This window comes from Protopterus annectens, chromosome 5.part1 (assembly GCF_019279795.1).
Source record: "Protopterus annectens isolate FY-2018-M chromosome 5.part1, PAN1.0, whole genome shotgun sequence".
NCBI lineage: Eukaryota > Metazoa > Chordata > Ceratodontiformes > Protopteridae > Protopterus > Protopterus annectens.
The window spans coordinates 170,236,394-170,259,462 of NC_056736.1; positions in this window are offsets into that span (position 1 = coordinate 170,236,394).

Here is a 23,069-nt window from a genome sequence, read left to right on the forward strand (position 1 = left end):
TGTCATCATGTGGGGATGTGTGCCAGTATATGATGACATACATTACAGTGTCATAATTGACATCCTTCTGAACATGTATGCTGATACACAACCTGTTCCTGTAGCGACATTCTGCATTTATACCTGCAGGATGTACATTGTGTCCCTAGTGTTGGTCCATTGCCCCCCCCCCCCCATTTTGCAGCCTTTGTCAAGATCTCCTGCACTTAGGGGTGGGGAGGTATGGTGCTGGGTATAACTGCAGTACATGTTATGCACGGATATTTCATGTGTGCATAAATATATGTATATATATATATATATATATATATATATATATATATATATATATGTGTGTGTGTGTGTGTGTGTGTGTGTGTGTGTGTGTGTGTGTGTGTGTGTGTGTGTGTGTGTATGCATATATATCTATATCTGTATATGTATGTATGTATGTTTATATATATATATATATATATATATATATATATATATATATATATATTGCTATATCAGTATATTTATTGTTTGATATCTACACATTATATTATTTACATATGTACATATTCTATATGTGTAATTTCGTATGTACAGCTACATATATCTGATGTATACACTTTTCATATGCATCTATCACCATACACATCTATATTTGTATATTTATATATTAAAAACATGCTGGTTGCACAGTGTTTGTTCTACTGTATTGAATGATATATAAAAAAAACATCCTGTAGCACAGCTCTGATGGTGTAAAGATACATTGCTCTGACTGTGATATACATGGTCATGTGTTCAAGATTGGGCAGCGCTGATTGTTTAGTTGCTGGCCAGAACAAGGGCTGTTAGATACAGAGTGATTAAGGCACTTTTAAGCAGTTGTAAGTGGGTTTGTGTGGTGGTAAGCAATGCTAACTTCTGGTTAAATATGCTTACAGACAGCCTGAAAATGGTTAATCTGTGTAGGCATTGCTTAGCCCTGTGCAAACAGGCTTAATCCCACTTACTACTGCTTAAAAGTGCTTACTCCCGCTTACCCCTGCACCAATTTCTTTAAAAGAAATGAAAAAAGGGGTGATAGGAAAGTGGGGAACAAAGAGGGAAAAACAATAAGGAAAGTAGCTAGGGATGTGCAGGACAGGTAGGGAAGGTCCATAGCTGTCCATTTCTTCTACAGCAACAGCTGTGCATATATACTGAATTTGGAGGTAGATTTGGACACTCAAACCCCTGAGAGGGGGTGAGGACAACAATAATATGTTATGAAGCCAATTAGACCATATGACATGTGTCCAGTGGACATGTGTGCAAAATGGACAACTATGCATGAGGTGAAATTTTTTGAGGGGAACATATTGCCCTTTTTTTTTTAAGGTGAGAGTTGGATGTTGGGGAAGGATAGTAGGTATATTTGGGGAGGTAGGTTGGGTAGGAAGACAGACAAGACAGACAAGACAGCATACAGAGGTGGTATATGACATATGTGAGGGGTAAACACCTTGGATGGGGAGGAGTGTTTGTAAATAGGAAGCCCATGAGCCTCCAAATGGAAACAGTGGGACTGAGGTCCCCACCCATGAGCAGTCACCACTGCACCTTCATGGCCCTGAGGGTGGCTGTGCTGGGGGCTGAGCAGGAAGAGTAGGATGACCCTCTAATTGTGCCGTGTGGCCCTCAAGCTGGTGTAGCAGATCTTCAAACTCCCTTCGGAGCTCGCTACACACCAATTTCCAGACCTGGCTTCAGGTGACAGTATCCTGTCTGTGCCCGCTCCCGCGGGGGGAATGAGCTCCATCTTTTGAGGCAGTTCCACCAGATGGTGGTGCAGGATGAGTGGATGAGGAGGTCCCAGTGTGGGTCCCAGACGTGCTGGGGCCCAGTGCCATGGCCAGATGAGGTGGGAGAGGTGGGTCTGCTGGGACTGGCCTTCACAAACGTGCTATTTTGTTTCAGTTTTAGAGCATATGTGGGTTAGTAATAGTCAACACAATCCAGGATTAGTTATAACAGCATGCATAGATATTTCCATTAACCTAAAACACCAGATGTGGAACAGTTGCATAGCAAACAGAACACATGCATATATGGAACCACAGTGGCCATTACAACAGCATGCAGGTTACATTGATAGCAACAGGCCACCAATGATAATATTCCAACATGGAAAATTAATAGAAACACATTTCAATATTTGTTGAACAATAAGACATATGTCCCAACAGTAGGTTTGGTGTAAGCATCCCCATTGATTTGTGTGTTTAGATTATTGTTGCAGATATGGTGGGGGGGGAGATAGATGTCAATTAACAACTTATATATCCTTGCAGTGCTCACAACATTAATGATCATTGCTCTAATCATTACTCTACAGGTATTATTACAACACCCTATGGCCTTGGTTTGAGCAGTGGTATGTTTGTACACAGTGTATACTTCAACTGTCTTATAGCTAAATTCTACTTTTCTTACCTGGTAGACCTGTGGAGGGAATGTTTGTTCCAGATTCTGAGTTGTAATTATGCACATACCTCTCAATTTCTTAATGAACAACATCTGGACAAAGCTTGAGAACATGGGGGTACAAATAGGGACATATTTTAAATATTGTTCTTATAAACTTTTAGACAGTTGCTAGAGTAACATGATTTGTTTTAATATACATTTTTCTGAAGAATTTGAAGTCTGACACTCAAATGTATGTCACTATTTGATGACTGCAATCCTGAGATCATCCCTCTGGTTTGCCAGTAAAAAAGAGGAATGGGCCAAAAATATGTGCCAAATATCTGGGAAAATCGTACAGTTGAGAGATATGATTATGCATGCAGCTTACTACCAATTCCAGGATTCGAACCATGGCTGTGTATGCTAAATATACAACTTCTGTTTTATCAGACTCAGCTATTTAAAGACCGCTGTCTGTTCTTTCAGTGTTTGCTTTCTAAGTCTCTCTTGGTTGTACAGTCTGACCTTGTAATTACAACAGTGTTATACAGATATTCCTAGACATATTTTTATGTAGCACAGTTTATGAAACAGTGGTTGACACAACAGTACTATTCTGATATCAGATGTTGGTGAATGCTACATGTCAGGCCATACAATACCAGAGTAAACACTACCAATCTAGGATTTAAAACTTTATTGCCAGGCAGTTACAGTTTTATTATCTGAAAGACATGTGGGGGGAATGTTTGTTAACACTACCTGTCTGTTTCTCTTCATATTCCCAGATACCTAGTTAATATTATGCACATACCTCTCAATCTCTTACTGCACGCACTCCGGACAAAGCTTGATAACATGGGGGTACAAATAGGGACATAATTTGAATATTGCTCTTATAAACTTGGAGAGTTGCTAGAGTAACAGGATTTGTTTTAATATACATTTTCTGAAGGATTTGAGGTCTAAAAATCAAATGCATGTCATTATTTAGTGACTACAATTCTGAGATCATCCCAGTGATTTGCCAGGGACACAGAGGAACAGGCCAAAAATATGATCAAATTATCTGGACATTCTGTGAAAATCTGTACAGTTTAGAGGTATGATTATGCATAAAGCTTACTACCACTCCCAGGATTTGAACAATGGCTGTGTGTGCTAAAAATACAACAATTTGAATTTCCTCAGATTGAGCTATTTAAAAACTGCTGTTTGCACCTTCAGTGTTTTCTGTCTAAGTCTCTCTTGGTTGTACAATCAGACCTTGTACTTACAACAGTCTTATACAGACATTCCTAGACATATTTTTTATGTAGCAGAGTGTGGGTAACAGTGGTTAACACAACAGTACTATTCAGAGACTGCAACACTAAATGCCATACAATACGAGAGTAAACACAACCAGTCCAGGATTTAGAACTTTATTGCCAGGCAGTTACGGTTTTATTGAAATATCACCTATATGGGACTATTACTGTCATATTGTCTGGTTCATTCATTGCAACCCATACAGTTTTTATACTGCCAGGTGACTTTCTACTACATTATATTTATTTAGTATGACTACTAAACACAGGATTGCTACTCACCAGCCTCGTGATGCAGCCTTTGGAACCTACTGGCATGGGCTTCTTGATTCACAGACCACTCAGCTGCAGCTGTTAAGGGAATAGAGATATATTTAGGCATACCTATCCATCACATACACAGGCTGGACTTTGGTAAACAGTTATTAATATGAATACTTACACACTGCTGGGACATCACCCCTCTGCCTTGCTTCTTGGACCCACTCGTCCAAGAGCTCCCTCTTCCTCTGCTTCAAGTTGGCATAGTGGTGCCGGACCTGCTCACCAGTCTGAGGGATACCAGTGGCACTGGTGAGATCATGGGTGAGACAGTTCCAGGCTTCCGCTTTATATTGGTAGCCCTGGTACTGGCTCTGCAGCAGTCTCTCATCATGGTTATTTACCAGGAGTCCTACCATGACCTTGGACTCCTGTATGTCCTAGCTCTGAGCCCGGAAGTGCATGCCTTCACCAACACCTGCCATACTGCCTATAGTGGGAAGGTGAAACCAGTTATGAGCTGTATTCCCACCTGCAGGGTTTAAATACGGCCGATTTCCCACCCTTTGCCAGGATTGGACAGTTTTAAATATGCTGAGATAAGCTAAGCTACTGGCAAACCTGCTTTGCTAAGGTTGGCAGTGCTTAAAGGGGCAGGTTCAGCATTGCTTACCAATGGGCAGATCCACTGAGCTGGGCTACTAATTGCTTAGCAGTTATATTTACATAATGCTTACACCTGGTAAGCAGAGCTGTGCAATGCTTAGCATTGCTTATTTTTTTATTTTCTAGACTATCTGCTGTATGGGTTTGATTCATCATTCATTACATATTATAAATTTGTTTACTGTCCCTGACATCCCCCAATGTGCTTTCATTACATTTATTCATGTGTAACTATACTGTATGGGGCACTTGTGTTTATACGGGGGTTTCACAATTTCATGAAACTGACACCTCACATTTGGACCTACTACAGTACTTTGGTTAACAAATATATGTTATTTAGTAGCTAATTATAAAAAAAGTGTATGTACTGCTTTCACATGTAAAATGGTTTTAGTGGGGATTGAACCGGGAACAGCTGCTTACAAAGCATATACTCTAACCACTACACTATTGCAGTACTGCTTATGTTGGATGTCTCTTGTTATTTAACTTCTTGTGCTGTTGAAGCTGGACTAAGCATAGCTAAGCAACGAGCACACCCACGCAGCTAAGCTTAAACTTTATTGCATGTGTAAAAAATATATATATCTGTGTTTTTTTATTTGTACCCTTCAGAATATCCATGCTAATGCTGAACCTGTTATTCTATCAAGTTTCTGCTTTGTAGGACTATTGTCCTTTATGGCTTTGTCCACATTCCTTACTCTGACGGGTTTGGCGGTGTGCGCTATGTGCTTATGCTAAATGTGTTATTCTTTCAATGTTTGCCTTGGTAGGGATGATTGTCCCTTATGGCTTTGAAAAGATTTCTTATCCTGATGGGTTGGGGATGTTACGAGCATTCTTGCTCATTTTAAATTGCCAAATGGCAATTCTGGTGTGCAGGGGGCATGTGCATTGTGAGATTACTGCTCTCAGACACACCCCCTGCACTCGTACACAGAACCATGTCCATTTTGCAGCACGGCAGCACGCCTTCATGAATATGCATGGTGTGCTCCCGTGCTGCATGAGAATGGTCCCTTACATGCAGGAATAAGCTATTCCTGCATGGAAGTTTACTGAATCCCGGGGTTGTCAAACATACATCTGGGAAATTGGCTTATAAGTCTGTAAAATAAATACCAAACAGGAGAGGGCTCAGCCAGTGCCAGTACTAGGTTATTTTGTGCCCTAGGCAAAACTTATTAGTGTGCCCCTTGTTTTAAAAATAAAAAAGTCAAGATATGTTTGGGGAGAAAAGCTCCAATATATTACAAACATTTTTTTAAACAAACACTCAGTATATACATAAACAGATATCAAATAACACATTAAGAATTACTCGTAAACTTGCTAATTATTTGACACTTATCGTAAAGTACAGACAGAAAAGTATTGTAATTCTAGCTTTGCAAAACTGTAACAGTAATCACCTGGGTCATTTGTTCCACTCACACAGCCCCAATCTCAGCTCACTACCCCAACCATATTATATGACTTGATCTTGCGAGGTTAAAAACGAAAACAAAAACAGCAACAAAAAAGGCGACTGCCATTAATTAAGTATACTTTTTTCACACAAACAATACTTAAGAGGTCAGAGTTTGTGGTCAATTTTACTTCACTAAAATGCATATTATTCTTGCAAAGAAATACAGAACTGCAGTCATTCTATTTGCACATAAGTATTGCCCCCATTCCAACTGCCTACCCAGAGAATCTGCTTTGAGCCTTCAATGTTTAAAATAACAAAAATAAAAGGTCATGGTTTCATTATTATATTTCTTTCACATCACATAGCCAAGAACTTGCATGTGATCTTACTTTGGTTCAGCCATACACACTGTACTCATGCAAGAGTACAGATTGTTTTAACAGCAACACATTGACAAACAGTCATATTTATCTTGACTACCTCTACAAAATTATATTAGGTTAGAAAAACATGTCATCCTTAAACACCTCCCTAGAACACATTGCAGACCTATTATCTCTTTGACTCCTGCCAGGATATTAAATTAAAAAAAAAAAAAAAAAATATATATATATATATATATATATATATATATATATATATATATATATATATATATATATATATATATAAATAAAATGCCAGAATATTAAATTAAAAAATATATAATAATGATAATAATAGTAAAGAAAGTCATCAACAGCTCCCAAAACACACAGACTACTAGTATCTGGTTAACCATGCCAGAGTATTACCAAAAAAAAAAAAAAAAAAAAAAAAAAAATCAAACAGCCCCCAAAACACATTGTACCCCTAGTATCTGGTCAACCCTGCTATGTTAGTTTATTTAAAAAAAAGAAAGTCATCAACAGCCCCCAAAACACACACACTATATAACCTTGCCTACTACTAGTATCTGGTTGACCATGCCAGGAGTGTTAGAAAATCACAAACTGCTCCCAAAATAGCCAGCCCACTGCAGATTTCATCTTCTATTATGATCTGGTTGACCCTGCCAAACTCCAGGCCCAGGATGTTACAAATAAAGAACAAATATGTAACCAGTCCACTTTTCATTTTAAACAGTATCTGGTTGATCCTGCCAAAAATAATAAATAATTAAATACATAAATTATCTAATAAATAATCCACATGCAGGTAGGAAAACGGCCACAATCTCACTCAAACACTTGTTGCTTCTCAATGAAGAAAAGCGATCGTAACATTTAGTTGATAAAATGAATGTTTAATAGCTAGCAAAGTAAGCGCTTTCACCCGAAGGCTTTCTCAAACTTTTGTTGAAGTTTGAGAAAGGCTTCGGGTGAAAGCGCTTACTTTGCTAGCTATTAAACGTTCATTTTATCAACTAAATGTTACGATCGCTTTTCTTCATTTAGAAGCAACAAGTGTTTGAGTGAGATCGTGGCCGTTTTCCTACCTGCATGTGGATTATTTATTTATTATTATTATCAGTAACTTTGTATGCAGGAACGTTAATCCCTCCCTTGGTTTGGAGCATTTTGACATTTTACATAAATTATCTAGCTGACCCTGCCAGGAAAAAAAAAATTCAGAAAATTTCTGGTTGACCCTGCCAGGAAAAAAATGCAATATGTAGTATCTGATTGTCCCTGCCAGGAAAAAAATACAATATATATATATCTGGTTGGCCCTGCTAAAAAAAAAAAAAAAAAAAAAAAAAAAAAAAACAGCCAGAAGACCCCATTATTTTTTTGAACACTTAGCTGAAAAGAAACTGCCTGTCACTGTGGATTAGTTTTCAATTAGCAGTAATAAAATTCATGCACGCCTTGGAAGAAGACTCCACTGCCGCTCTCTCACTCTTGCTCATTGCTTTACCCAATGCAAAGAGCGGGAAGAGAGTGCAAGAGCAATAGGACTAATCAGCAGCCACGTCACATACATGGCTGCTCACTAAACAGTCCAATCAGACTTGGATCCCTGCAGTCTCTCTAGTTAATCCAGACTGTAAGGTGTGTTTTTTTTTTTTTTTTGTTAAAGTAGAACTCGAGCACGCATGCGCACTGCTCTGAGTTCAGCGAATACTCACTACACTAAATTAGGGAGGTATTATGAGCTGCTCGGCTATGTCCCCTCATTATCTGCAGACTAGGCATATGCCTAATTCGCCTTAATGGTGACGCCAACCCTAGGCTCAGCACTGTTCCGTGTGGTTCCCCACTGGCTACAATTTTATGTTAGAGAAGAAAACTCAGAGTTGTCATATATAAGTTCAGTGAGTGTGAGGGCTTCCCCCTGCAAAACAAACAAAAAAAAAGTTTAAAACAATAGAGCAGTATTCAGTACTCTTTCTTCTCCTGTAATTTTGTGTGGGGTTTCAGGACTTGGCAATCTGCATTACTACATTTCAAAAGGAGGCCTATAGTCCATTCTCGAGAGTCCAAACCTCACTTAATGAGATGTTCGGTGATTCATTTGTGTGTAGACTTTATATTTACATCTGCTTGATGGCAGTGGTGTGACTAATGAGACTATATCCCCTTGTGGTCATCATATTATTGTTGGCAATAGAACAGATCCAACGATTGTAGTATCTGTCCAGTGGTACAACTGTAACATGCATTGCTTTTAATCTTTCTTATACAGTTTTCTGGTTTTTACTAAATGCTAATCATTGTACTATTGTATTTAACCTAAAAATTGCTAACCCTAAATTGTGCACAATTTGATCGTTTTTGACTATGTTAGAAACAACTATATAGAAAAAAGCACATCTCTTTCTAAAACAAATTGGTACATAGTGTTAAATGACCTTCTTACTATGCCAGAGTAGGCTTACAATAATTTTGATAACATTTAAAAGTGCATACTGGTGTTTCAAATATACTGAAGTCTAAACAGACAACATAATTCTGGAGCTATTCTGAAACTACAATATCTATGTATCATATAATATGAAAGTGATACTATATCACATTCAAAATTAAGTCATACCCGGTAGACCATTCCTGCTTAAACAAATTACACAAGATCTTCATAAAATGATCAAATTACAATCCACTAAATTGCATGCGTGCTTTCTCTTTAGTAGCTTCCACCTCTCTAAAATCTTAGATTGTATAAATGTTATTACTATTTGTGTATAAATGTAAATAGAAATGTAATGACTGTCTAACTGGAACTTAGTATAATGCAATGTAAGCAAATGGAGCTTTTCTACCCAGGCCACCGCTGAAAATGGGTATTTCCTAGTTGGACTTTCCCAGTAAACAAAGACAAATAAACAAATAAATAAATAAACAAACAAACAAATAAATAAATAATAATAAATGAGTCGGTGATGCCGAGCTTCTAAAGCGGAAGGCAACAACACTGTATTCTTCAATTATATCAGAAAAATGAAATGGAAAATAACAATTATATGAGAATTTTTCCAAACTATGCAATCATAGATAATGCATAATGAACAGCCAATTCTATGACAGACAAATGATGTGCCAAAATAAAAAATGTCTTATACTGTGATTTTCTCACTTTTCTCCACAAAGGATCACTCCCATCAATACGACAGATGAAATGACAGCAGCACATTAAAAAAAGTTTGCAAGTGATATCTATTTCCATGGGGTATAGCAATATGCCAAGCAGTTTCTTGCATGCACACAGTATAACCTACTAAAACATCTGCAGAAACGTGCTACTACAAGTGCAAGCATTCCAAAGTCTGATGTTAAGCTGTGCTGTTGCCCATGTACAAAGGAAGTGCTACCTTAGAACTGGTAAATGATAGACTTATAAGCATTATCTATAGTCTGACATCACCTGTACATGGATATACAGGGGGTAATAGTTTAGCTTGTTTTAAAAGGTGTGTGTGTGTGTGTGTGTGTGTGTGTGTGTGTGTGTGTGTGTGTGTGTGTGTGTGTGTGTGTGTGTGAGTGTGTGTGTGTGTCTGTGGATGTGGATGTGTGTGTACATGTGTGTTTGTGTATGAGTGTGTGTGTGAGAGAGTGCACACATGTGTTACCATGTATCAATAAACTCAAAACAATTTGGTTTTCTTAAGGGAAGATTATTTTTATTTCATCTGATGCCATTTTTTCAACAAATAATAATACTGGTGTTAGACAAGGAACTGGCCAAACATGTTGCATATTTATACCTGCAAAAGTGTTGGATGCTATTACCAAAAATATCACTATAGGTAAATTTGCTAGATTCCGAATTAGCAATTATGTAGATCATTTAATAAATAACTGCTAAATAATTCCCAAAGAAGAAAACTTGGAAAAAAAAAAGAATAGCACATTACATCTCTAAGAATTATGAAGGTGAAGGTCCTCAGGGCTAATTGTTGGAACTACTCTAATTTAGCCTATAATTTAAAACATAACAACAAGCAATAAAATGTGGTTAGCACAATTCACTCATTACTGTAAAATAGTTAACATAGCTCATTCTGCTAAAAATGCTGAATTAGATTAAGACAGTTTAAATAAAATCAATACTTGGTACAATAAGAGCAGTATCAGCCCCGATACCACTAAATGTACTGGCAAATTTGTAAAAAAAAAAAAAAAAAAATATATATATATATATATATATATATATTTTTTTTTTTTAATTTTATTTTACATTTGTTGACTGGGATATTTCGACAGGATGCATGTCCACTTTCAGTGGAAGCCCATGGAAAAAAGCTCCAAACATGCAGACAAAAACATACGTACATACCACAGGTTTTACAAAGTAACAGGGGAGAAAAGCTTCAATTGTGCAGATAAAAACATACATCCCAAGCAACACATAAATAACAAGCAGATATTACAAGTAAGCATGGTGTGTCCCTCAAGAGGGAGCCACAATTTAACAGTAAGTGGTAGAATATAAAAAATAATAAACAGGTGGATTATCGCAACACTTTATTACAAATTAATGTACAGAACAAGATTGCCTTTGCAAGCATTTGTGAGCAAGAAGCTAGTACATTGCTGTTGAGTTAGGGAGTTGTTATGGGTATTAATCGGGGTTGGTACATGGACAGAGCCAGTGCCTTTTATAATACTGTTTGAGGGGTTTTTTAAAGAGGCTTAGAGAGGGTTCCAGGGTAATGTCTGCTGGAAGTAAGCTCCAAGTTTTCCCAATGGAGTTGGCAAATAGGGAGTCACCAACTGAGTTATTAACTTTCAGTGTTTTGACTAACAGCTTGTTGGATGAGTGTAATAGTCTGGAGTTACTATATGGTTTTATGATAGTTTTAAGGGCGGGAGTGTTTTCGGGTTGGTTGAGAATATTATGTGCTACTATTAGCTGACTGAGCTGTATTAAGCTTGGCAGTTCTAGCCACCCTAGGAGATTGAGGTTTTGGGAGTGATGTGTTCTATATGTTGATCCAGTGGCAAATCTGGCAATATGGTGGTAACAGTGAGAGAGTTTGGTAAGCTCTGATTTGTTTAGGCCACAGAGTATAGGAGAAGCATATAGAAGGGTGGAGAGAAGATGAGAGCGGGTGATAGCAATTCTAGCTATAGGGGTTAGAAAAGGTTTATTTCTGTATAGTGCGCCAAGCTTTTTGTTGATGGTTTTTTTAGTCTTGTTTATGTTCAGGTCAAATTTGAGATTATTATCTACTATTACCCCCAAGAGCTTGTTTGGATATCTGGCAAAATAGAGGTACCATTGTTTGATGTTATAGTAAAGGAAATTGGGGTGGACCTACAAGTGGGGGTAAAGAGTCACTGTTTGGTCTTATTGGGATTTAACAGAAGACAGTGATTAGAGAGCTACTTTTCAACCGTGTTGAATGTACTCTGGGTTAGGGTTTGCAGGGCTGTTGGGGAGGAGGCTGAGCAGATCAGAGTGGAGTTGTCTGCATATTGGATGTAGGATGCATCTGAGATAGCAGTGTGTAGGTTATTGATAAAAATGGAAAAGAGTAAAGGACCTAAAATGGAGCCCTGAGGAACTCCAAGAGTGAGAGGTAACAGGGTGAATAGTTTTCCCTGTCAAAGTACTGCTTGTTGTCTGTCATTCAGATAGGATTGGAACCATTATATAGTGTGATTGTCCAGGGAAATAGATTTCAGAGAGTGGATGAGTAACTGGTGATTGACCATATCAAAGGCCTTTGAGAGGTCTACGCAGAGGGCTGATGACAGCAAGTTATTATTTCTGTTTAGATGTATGGCATTGGTGAAGGAAAGGAGAACGGAGGTGGTGCTATGATGCGGCCTAAAGCCATGCTGAGAGACAGCCAGTATTTTGTTCTGAATGAGATGGCTCATAATTTGTTTGTAGATGCACTTTTCCATTATTTTGGCCAGTGGTGAAAGAATGGCGATAGGTCTATAATTGGATAATTCTGTGGAACTTTCACCTTTGTGGAATGGGATAACATGGGATATTTTCCAGATTGGGGGGGGGTAGAACCAACAGTTAGGGACCTGTTGATCAGGATAGATATGGGAAATGCTATGACATCAGCAGCTATTTTTAAGAATTCTGCTGGGAGCAGGTCAGCAGATAGGGTGGTGGGTTTCAATTTTTTTGATTAGTGATTGAATTACAATGGTGGGGACAGGTTGGAAGTTGAAGGGGGATGAGTAGTGGGTGTGTTAGTGAAAAAGCTAGTCAAGGGTGTATTAGTGGTGGAGTTAGAGTGTATGGATTGAGATGGTTAGTGAGAGATTGGATTGTTTCAGTGAAGAAATTATTAAAGGCACTAGCTACATTCTCAGGTGTTTTTTGAGTGTAATTTGTTGGGGTTGTAGTGGTAGATTGACCTGGATGAAGAAGCTGGTTTATACTTGCCCAGAACTTTTTGGGATTGTTTTGGTGCTTCTGCTGCGGGTTTTGTTAGTGGGTTTTTTTTTGTCTTGTTGAATGGATTTTTTTGTGTCATTCCTAAGTTGACGGTATTTTAGTTGGTTGGGAGAGGCTTTAATTGCTCACTGGATGGCCCAGGCCTTATTTCTGAGTTTGATTTTTAATTTGGTTTCCTTAATGAGCCATGGTGCTGTATTTGTTTTGGTCTTAATATTACGAGATGGGGCATGGGAGTCCAGGATGTTAAGAAATTTAGTATTAAAATATGCCACTGCCTCTTCCAGTGGTATATGTTTTAGGATTGACCAGTTGACTGAGTTAAGTTCATTTTGGAAATTTACAAGATTGAAGTTTTTGGTATTTCTGACTGTTCTATAGGTGGGTTGATGGGAGTTCTCACCCTTATCCTTAATAATGTAAGTTAGAGAGTGATCACTAAGGTCATTGGGGATGGTTCCAGATTTATACAACTGGTGATGACTATTGATAAGAATCCAATCAAGAATACTTTCTCTATTGTTGGGGTTGCTGATCCTAGTAGCAATGGTTATAATTTGACTGAACCCAAAGAGATTTATGTGGGTGATAAGGGATTCAGCTGCACAAGTGGACCAGTCAATGCTGAAGTCACCAAGCACAATGGTTTCTTGGGGGTGGTTACTGAATAACCATTGGAGGATATCTTCTAGGGTGGTTATATTGTTCCCTGGGGGAATGTAGATACAGATGATATTTATGCATTTGTTTTGGTTAATTTGAAGTTTAGCTATAAGGATTTTAGCATTATTAAATGGGGGTGGCTGTATAGAATCGCTATTAACACTTAGTGTGTTTTTGTAGAGAACTGCTACTCCCCCTCCCTTTTTAGTAGTGAGGTCTAATCGGTGAATATTATACCCTGGTTGTAATATCTCATCATCAGCAGTAACAGGTTTTAGCCAGGTTTCTGTGAGACACATTATATCTGGGGAATGGACTGCTAATAGGGTGTGTAGGTCATGCATTTTGTTGTTTATGCTTCTAATGTTTAGGTGAAAAGTGAGAAGAGAGTTAGTGGTTCTATTAAGTGGTGGAGTAATGGTGGGAGTATTGTTGTAGGAGTTAGCGGCACTATGAGAAGAAGGGCCAGGATTGGGATGTATGTACCTGTCTACTATGAGGTTGTAGTGAAGTCTGATAATGAGTTTTAGAAATTTATGTAGAAGTTTTAGATAATGTTTGTCTTTGGGGTTGGAGTTTAGGGATTTAATTAGGTGGTGATGTAAAGGGGATGAGGGATTAGATGTGTGGGGGATAGTTAGATAAGATGTGTTATTAGAGAAGTTAGGGGTAATGGTGTGATGAATTGGGTAGTGGAAACCAAGGCAGTATTGGCCTTTGTAGGCGGTGAGGAGGTAAAGGATAGGTAGTATAGACAGCAGAGAGATAGCCAGTGAATGCTTAGATGCTGGTGTATAAAGAGTCCTAGACATTTTTAGGGCTTGAGGTTACCCGGATATGATAAGAAGGAAGGAATAAAGAGTGGCAGAGTGGGGGGACCCTTTGGTGGTGAGAGATAATTAGTATGAGTAAAGAGGTGGTGGTAATCCTATGGTGATGGGAGATGCTGATATGGAGGGAGGGAAGGGTGGGGTGAAATGCTGATTGATAGAAAGAGGAGGGGGAGTGGCTAGGTTATTATAAATTTAGCACTACTGGGGCGGGTGAGATTTGGGGGGCAGGGTGGGGCACGGAGCGAGCCTGGAGGGGGAGCAGAGTGGGGCAAGTCTGATCACAAGATTCACACAGCCTGTCTGTAAGTAGCCTGGCTATTTTTTTAACTCTCTGTTTGTTGCTTTTGTTTTTTTATTTTCAGAGAGTACACCAGTTTGCACTAAATGCTGCCTGTTTGTATATTGATTAAAGGTAGGGCAACAGGTTATATTTTTGGAAGGTTTTGGCCCCCTTTAGATGGAAAGAGTCTCCCTAACTGGGTAACTGGGGGACACCTTGCAGTGCTGCTTAAATAATAGTATACTTGGTTTGCATCAGCTTTTAAAGATATTAACCTTTTTTCCCCTATGGATGGCTACTCATTTTAATTCAATAGGTAGTTCTTCAGGTAGATGGTGTCTTCCTAGCGACACCGATTTGGTAGGACAGGAGAGTTATGTAGAGGGGGATAGTACCTAACAAAGGATATAAAGTTAGCATTCTAGCAAAATAATATTATTGAGTTCCCAATAAGTCAGCAATGGGCAAAATAACATTACTAAGCTACCATTATGTTATCACTTGATGAAAAAGCTTTTATATATATATATATAAATATATATATATATATATATATATATATATATATATATATATATATATATATATATATATATATATATATATATATATATTGACTACAGGATTCATAAGGAGACTGTAAACATAAACAATGAAAAAATACCAAAGAAACTCAGCATGCAATAAGCTAAACTTTGATAAACATGTTGTAAACAAATCAAAAAGATGTGGTCTGTGATTTACAGTAATTAATGCATTACATTATAAGTTCATATGTATATACTAGGTGAATGACCACCAGGGCCTTTATTAACCTATCTGTGCAACCCAATCCAATTGTGTCCCCATGTTCCTATTTTTTAGAAGGGGTATGTTAGTTTGGAGGTTGTTTAAGGCTTTGTGGGGATATGTTAGGTAATATTTTGGGTTAGCTATTACAAAATCAAAGTTACGAAACGTCTAATACAATATGGTCAACACCATATGATTGAAGTTCCGTAACTTTGAAATTAAAAAAATAAATAAATAAAACAAAGAAAACGTACCCAGATGGGTTAAAAAAGGGGGGCAAGCCCCCCTGCACCCCACACCCCCCGTTACTTAAATATACCAACTCAGTGATCGCACTTTAATGAACTATGGTGCGGAAATGGAAAATTTCCCTTTCCTACACTGTATTGTGATCTTGGAGTTGGTATATTTAAGTAGCGGGCCGTGTGGGGGTGCAGGGGAGCTCCCTGCCTACACTCTTTAGTTTTTCTATTTTTTATGTTTATTTTGAAGACTTCGAATTTTCAATTGTTCAATCATTAAAGGTCGACCTTTACTGATTCGAACAATTGAAAATTTGATGCTCCAATAGGAACCCAATATTTTGTGTACTGTCTGCTACTGTCCATTAATTAATGCTTCATGACAGAACCCACACCTCTAAGTACAAGCAATCTGGAAAAGGTAAAAAATAATGGGTGACAAAGGTCAGAAATTAAAGAGAGATTTTAAATATTGCTCTTATAAACATAGAAAATTGCTAGAATAACAGTTTTTTGGTAGCATGCTTTTCTGAAGGGCATGAAGTCAGAAACTCAATTGTATGTCATTATTTGGCATCTTCAGTCCTCAAGGATTTGCCAAAAAGCCACACATTTTATGAGGCACAAACCAAATTATGAGTAGCAAAAGAATGGCGGGCTGCAGAATCAAGGGAAGAATATTCAGCTGCAGTGCCACAGATGAGGACGGCAGAGGTTGGCACAATAAGGCTGAAGTTTCTGCAGTGCCCACACTATGGCTAGATATTTATTTTCTACAGCTGCATAGCATTCCTCCCTGGGTTGGAGCCTATGACTAAGATAAACCACTGGGTGCTCTTCTTCCTCTGAAGAAATCTGGCTAAGTACAGCCCCCACCTCATGGTTCGAAGGATCCACCTGCACAACAAATTATTTGCTGTAATCTGGACTGGCTAACATAGGGGATCTTCCCAAAGCTTCTTTAAGCTTCTGGAATGCCTGCTCACATGCTGGGGACCGCACTACCTTATCTGGCCTGTTTTTTCTTGTCAGGCCTGTGAGGGGAGCAGCTATGGTACTATAACTGGGGACAAATTTCTGTTGTACCCTGCTGTCCCTAACAATGCCCTCATCTGCTTTTTGGTAACAGGTGCAGACCATGCCTTAATGGCTTCCACTTTTGGCAGGTTCTGGCCTGATTGTACCACTCCCCACTCTATGTCTGAGGTATGAGAGCTCTGCCATACCCACCATACCTATTTAATTTCCTGTAGTCCACACAGAACCTGGTGCTGCCATCCTTCTTTGGCACCTGCACCACTGGGGAGTCCCAGGACTATTGGACACTTGAATTACCCCTGGTTCCAACATTTCTTGTATATCATCCCTCAGAGTTTGATTCTCTCAGGCACCCTATAAGGGGCCTGCCTAATAGGCCTTTGGGGTCCTGTATCCATCTGGTGCTGCACCAGGTTGTGTGCACCCTAATTTCCCAGTGAACATTTCCCCAAACTCCTGTAATACTGCTAGGATTTCTCAAACCTGGGTAGGAGATAGCTGCTGGGACATTACTACCCCTTCCACTGAGGTGTCAGTCCGAGTCTCACAGGAAATCAGTCAGCAGATCTTCCTCAGACTCCTCCTGCAATCCACTGCAAATACTCAGCAGAAGGGCCTCCCTATCATAGTAAGGTTTCATCATATTAACATGGTACAATTTGTTCTCCTGCCTCCTGCCTAGCAGCTCCACCATGTAGTTAACATCATTTACCCTTCTTGCAGCTTGTAGTGTCTGACAGGAAAGAGAACCATTACCTGATGCCCTACAGCATACTCTCTAGCATTCCTGTCATATCAGACCTTTTTCTGCAGTTGTGCTTCTGCCTGGTTCTCCTGGGCCAAGCCCATGACTTCCCTGAACCTTGTCCTGAGGTTTAGGATATATGCCACAACAGACTCCTGGTGGGATTCACACTGACCTTCCCACTCATCATGAATTAAATCTAGACTTCCTCTCACCCTATGCCCATACAGCAACTCAAAGGGTGAAAAAACTATTGATTCCTGGGGAACCTCTCTGTAAGCAAACAACAGATGGGGCAAATATTTGTCCCAGTCCCTCTTAAAGTGGTCTGCAAATGTCCATAGCATGGACTTGATTGTAGAGTTTAACCTCTCAACATGACCATTAGTCTAGGGATGGTAGGGGGCGGTCTTCAGTTGCTTCACTCCACAGTACTTCCACAGACAAACCAGCAGGTCTGACATGAAATTGGCACCTCTGTCAGTCAGTATTTTTTTTGGGAAACCTACCCTGGTGAAAATCTCTAACAAAGCATTTGCCACCTTTTCTGCCTCAATGGAGGACAAAGACACTGCCTCAGGGTATCTTGTAGCATAATCTACTACCACTAGGATATATGTTTTGCCTGTGGAACTTGAGGTACTCAGAGGCCCCACAATATCCATAGATACCCTCTGAAATGGCTCCTCAATCACAGGCAAAGGCATCAAAGGAGCTCTCACCTTGTCTTCTGCCTTGTCTACCTTCTGGCACTGCTCACAGGTCCTGCAGTACCCTGTTACATCTCTGGAAATTCAAGGTCAATAAAAGTTCTGCATAATACATCTATTTGTACATTTTATGCCCATATGACCTGCAAAGGGAATATCATGGGCTATGGATAGAAGTGCCAGATGGTAGGCTCTAGGCCCTACCAACTGCTGTATTCTCTCACCTCCTAACCCTCCCTCAGGGGTCCACTCTTTATGCAGTAACCCTTTGTCCCAGTATACAGATTTCCTCTTCCCTTGAGAATCAGGTGCCTCACTAGCTACATGCCTCAGGCCTTGAAATGTAGTGTCTGAGAGCTGAGCCTGTCTCAACTCTTTCTTTGTAACCCTTCCCAGCTCCCCTTACACAGGAAGTCTGGTATCCTCTGACAGCGGTGCCTTAGTGTTTGCTGGGTACTACTACTCAGCTCTGCTCTTGCAGTCACTCTGTCCAAGGGAACATTGGTACCAGCAAGCAGCTGTGGCTCACCTTCAGTCTCACTGCTACAGAGTAGCTCCCCACTGAAGTAACCACCTCATCAGTCCTGGCTGTAAGTGTGCAGTCTGACTGCATCTCCCCCAGGCTACCAGACCCACAAGCTTCTCTCCAAGCCTGACTGGGTGTAACTGCATGAGCATATAGTACTGCATTATCAAAATCATTTGATGTCATGACATCTGCTGGGAGATCCTCAAACACACCTACTTGCTGGCTTCCTTTTCCACCCTCCCAGTCAAGGTGAACCCTAGCCAAAGGTATTTGGAATGGGGTCCCTCCTAAAGCTCTGACTGGAGTAGACTGCCCAGGCAATTACTGCTCATCTGTAACTATTGCAGGCTTCACAATGGTTATGTCAGAGGCTGTGTTTCTCTTAGCAATGGGCTCTTTGCCATTCAATATGATAGGATATAACCTCTGGTGGTAGTTTGGCATCCTTGTTGTCTCAAGACAACCTACCATTGGCATTTTGTCTTTCCCACTTACTGGCTACATCATCTTTTGTTCCCCACCTTGCCTCTGTGGACATCTATATGCCACATGGCCCCACTGGTTGTATTCAAAACATTTAACCCTTGGTCCTGGACATGTATCTAGACTAGTGGCTTCCCCTGCTACTGGCAGATTCTGTTGGGGCTGTCTGGGCTGCCCACCATGGGTTCCTTTAGACCCATGAGCAGCACTGGGTGTCCCTTTCCTGTGCAGTGATGCCCTGCTTGCTAGGTATAGGTCTCCCTTCTTCCCCAACTCATCTGAAATAGCACGTTGTCTATCAGCTAACCAGATCCTCATGTCCTCAGGCAAAGTGCTAAGGGCTTGTTCCCTCACCAATATGTCTGCAAGCACCTCAAAAGTGGTGACCTGACATCCACTCACCCACTTATGAAAGTAAGTGCTCAGTTCGGCAACATATTCACACACACTTTCATCTGCCTTTTGTTTCTGCTTACAAAACTTTTTCCTATAAGTTTCAGGTGTTTGCTTAAAAAATTCTAACAAACAATTCTTTACAGCGTTATAGTTAAAACAGTCATCAGATAATTTGGAAAGTACATTTAGAGCTTTACCATGGAGTAAGGCAGTCAAGAACTGTATCCAGAGCCTTTGGTCATCATCATACTGTTTACATACCCTCTCAAACATATGAATGAAACTATCAAAATTATCCCCGTCTGCAAACTGTGGAAGAAAATTACTGACCTTTTGTGCTTCTGGGATCCAGTTACTCCCTTCCCCATTATCTCCATGACTCTGGTAAAGAGTCAGCATCTCCTTTTCATGCTGCCTGTGCCTCTCCTTCTCCACAGCTTCCATTTCCAAATGCCTTGCCTCCAACTCAAGTCTCCTTAGCTCCAGATGGATTTTAAGTCCTCTGCAGAAAGGTTGAGCTGTTCATTCTCTGAGTGTTGTACATCTCCACGGCCAGTCTGATCATCCTTCTGATTGTTCTTTTCTGATGCAGCTGTGACCAAAGCTGCAATCATGTCTGCCTTAGTCAGGTTTCCATGCACCAGTCCCTTAGCCTGGCACATCTCAGCCAACTGGCTCCTTGTCAACTTGCCATACTCCTCTGCTGACATGCTTGCCTTCTCTCCCTGACTAATTAAGCTAACAAAAGAAATAAAACAATTGTATCTGAACTCTGAATATTTACTGCATGGCTGATTTAGAGTACAAAACCACCTTCAGTGATCCTGTACACAAGCTACAGGGATTCACTATCCACACCACTACAAGCCAATTAGTATGTGCTGTGGCTAACTCACCAGTATGAAACAATTAATATTTGATGTGGATATCCCACCACACCCAAACAACTAATATGTGATGTCCGTGCACTGCCCCAGCAATCAAGGAACCTCCATTCTCACCACTAGCACCAGTGAGGGATATGTATATTGCGGGAATAAGAAGTACACATACAGTAAAGTACAATTTCCCTTAAGAGCACACAGAGATCACAGTCAGTTTGGGGCTGCTTTCTCCCTTTCTCTCCAGATCCCCAGTAAGACTCCCCACTAGCACAGCTATAGGGTTCAGATCTCAGCCAAGTAGTCAAGCCAAAACCTCCAGTACCCTCTCTGTCCAACCAGTGCTTCATGTCCCTGCCCAAGTAGCTGACACACACACACACTTTGAGATATGGTTTATATACAAACACACACACACTCCTGGGGAAGGCTGGCACAGGCTCTCCAGCTATGCCCCCTCCTGCCAGGCTATAAGGTAATGTGGACTCCAGCATGTGAGCAGGCATGCCAGATGCTTAAAGAAGCTTTTGGAGCACCCCCTGTGTTATCCAGTTTATATTACAGCAAATAATTTGTTGTGCAGGTGGATGCTTCAAACCATGGGGTGGGGGCTGTACTTAGCCAGATTTCTTCAGAGGGAGAAGAGCATCCATTGGTTTATCTTAGTTGTGGGCTCCAACCCAGGGAGGAATGCTATGCAGCTGTAGAAAAGAAATGTCTAGCCATAGTACGGGCACTGCAGAAACTTCAGCCTTATCTGTGTGTTAGAAGATTCACTGTAGTTACAGATCATGATCACCTAACATGGCTACATCGAGCGAGCCAGCAAAATGCCAGTTTGCTAAGATGAAGCCTAGGGTTGCAAGCATATATGTCAGTGTAGCACCACAGTAGGGTTAGCAACACCAATGCAGATGGGCTCTTAGAACAGGGAATGAGGTAAGGTATACTCAGATAGACCTAACCCTCTCAAGCAAGGTTTCTCAAGGGTTACTTGAAACACTAGCTTGAGTTCCACAGAGGGGGGGGGGTGATATGTGAAGGCTGCCATCCTAGCTAGATAGAATTTTGTAAATAATTCTATGTCATTTGTAAATATTAATATAATCCACAGGCTTGGTTTACAGATGTAAAGGAACTATATGTTGTGATTAAACTATATGTTATACTGAGCCTTGAAAATGTAACCACAGTGCACTCTGCTGGAAGAAAGCTGATAAGTCAAGCATTGTATGACTGATCTTAAGCTCACCGACAGGATGTCTGGGCCAGGACATTCTTTCTATTGTCTTGACTTGAAGTGATAATTACTAAGGTTTTACATGTATAATGTTGTTTATTGCTGTGGCTTCCTGGCCAGGTGCAGCTTACTAAGAAATGTAAATTTTGAGTTTATGTGAGCCTGGGAACCAGAAGTGTCAAGAATGATGTAATGTGAAATGACTCAACAGTACTGTGTTATCAATTTAACACTTTCTCAGATATAAAGATTAGAGCATTTTGGATTTTATCTGAACCTGAACCATCAACTCACCAGCACTATGCTTTTGCTCTGTAAGTAAGATATTGATTTAGAACAGTGATTTCTCTTAGAAGTAGATAGAAATAGCCATATTAGTCTAGTTGTTTCTATATTTATGCCAGACTATTCTACAGTATTATTTTAAAGCATTTTCATGTGATTTCTGAACTCTGTAATGTCATTGTGTTGAAGTAATAAGTATTGTCTTGTGTTTTTATTATTTATTATTAATGGATAAAAGGAAAATCCACACAAGATTATTCACTCCAAGCTCGTGAAAGTTAGCAAAATAAATCCACCGGATATACTTAAAAGCACCAAAAATCTGTTTATTACAAATGTTTAGAAGAAACAAACTCCGATCGTCAAGCGCTTTCACTAGGCTATGCTAGCTTCATCAGAACAGTTAAAACAGCTGATTACTCTTCCTTTTAAATGAAAAATGGCGCCAAAGATAAAAACCATCCTTAAAGCAACATACTATTGTTAAATTCATACTTGTACGTATATATTATAAATACATTATTTAATAATACAAATACAAATATTAATATGATGAATAAATATATTGTGTGTATTTTATAAATCAATAAATAAATAAATAAAGAAATAAAGAAATGAATTTATGTACTGTGGCTAAATATTTGTTATATTTTATATGCCTCTATTAATTGTTTAACATCAATAGAGGCTTAATAGTAAAATAATCATTGATGCCTGGTATTCTTGTGGCATCTGTTAACACTTGCCAATAAAGTTCTCTATAAGCTAATAAATTTTTTGTATTACCTCCTCTAGGATCACTCTTGACTGCCTCTATTATGGCAAATTTAAACTTGTGTTCTTCCCCTTCATCTATAATGTGCCTAGCAAGTGCATTTTTCAAATCCTTGTTTTTAATGCAATATAAATGTGCATATATCCTCTGTCTTAGTAATCTTTCAGTCTTCCCTACGTAAAATGAGGGACAGACTGTGCACTTAGCAATATATACAACCATACTTGATTTACAATTACCCTTAATTGGATATATT